Here is a 1,322-nt window from a genome sequence, read left to right on the forward strand (position 1 = left end):
TAGACTATTCTCTCCCCCATAGACTTCAATGCCGTAAACATATTTCATCCAGTTTTTCTCAGTCTTACCCCCACCCCAATGCCAGCCTCATTCTACAAGTGGCACCATATAGCATTTGTCCCTTTGTGATTGAGATACCTCACACAGCATAATGTCCTCCAGGTTCACCCATTTTGAATAATATTGCATGAGTTCCTTGTTTTTCAATGCAGCATGTTTAGTATACTTTTTAAAAATTTTATTAATTTTAGTGAACATTTACAGAAATTTTGGATTTCCATTCATTCATTGTTACATTTTTCTCCCTGCTCCCCCCCTTCCCCCACCCCAGTTTGCTCCTCTCTTTGGAAAGTAAAAATTCCTTCACTGGTATACAATCCCCCCATGCCCTGCCGGGTATACTCCACTATGCAAACTTCACTCTGGATGCCCATCATATCCGTAATAACCAATCATATATCACTTTTAAACTGTTCTCTCCCTCATCTGTTTCAATGCAGTATACATAATTTATCTAATTTTTCTCAGTCTCACCCCAACCCTGATGTCAGTCCCATTCTACAACAGTGTCAGTACGCAGTATTTGTCCTTTTGTGACTGAGATATTTCACTCAGCATAATGTCCTCCAGGGTCACCCATTTTTAATAATAATGCATGAGTTCCTTGTTTTTCAATGCATCATAGTATTTCATTGTGTGTTTTTACTACAGCTTCTCTATCCATTCATTTGTTGATGGACACTTAGGTTGTTTCTAACTCTTTGCTGTTGTGAACAAAGCACCAATAAACATGGGTATGCATATATCTGCCTGGGTGGCAGTTACAGTTTCTTTAGGGTATATTCCCAATAGAGGAATTGCTGGTTCCAATGGTATTTTTATTTGCAACTTTTTGAGAAAGTGCCATACTGCCTTCCACAGTGTTTACACCATTTTACACTCCCACCAACAGTGAATAAGTGCTCCAGTTTCTCCTCAACCTCACCAGCATTTCTTGTTTGCTGCTTTGTTAAATTTTGCTATTCTTACTGGGATGAGGTGATATCTTATAGTTGTTTTGATTTGCATCTCTCTTAGAGCTAGGGATTTTGAACATTTCTTCATGTATTTGTTGGCCATCTGAATGCCTTCTTTGGTGAAGTATCTGTTCATATTATGTGCCCGTTTTTCAATTGGGTTATTTACCTTTATCTTGTTGTGGTGCTCGAGTATTGTTTAGTATACTTTTGTTTTAAGAGCAACTTGTCGACGTTTATGTTGCAAAAACATCTTTCTTTTATATATGACTTTTAAACATTTATTTTAATCTTATTGGAAAAATT

This window comes from Elephantulus edwardii, unplaced genomic scaffold (genome assembly GCF_000299155.1).
Source record: "Elephantulus edwardii isolate Elephantulus edwardi_28Jun2011 unplaced genomic scaffold, EleEdw1.0 scaffold00388, whole genome shotgun sequence".
Taxonomy (NCBI): Eukaryota; Metazoa; Chordata; class Mammalia; order Macroscelidea; family Macroscelididae; genus Elephantulus; species Elephantulus edwardii.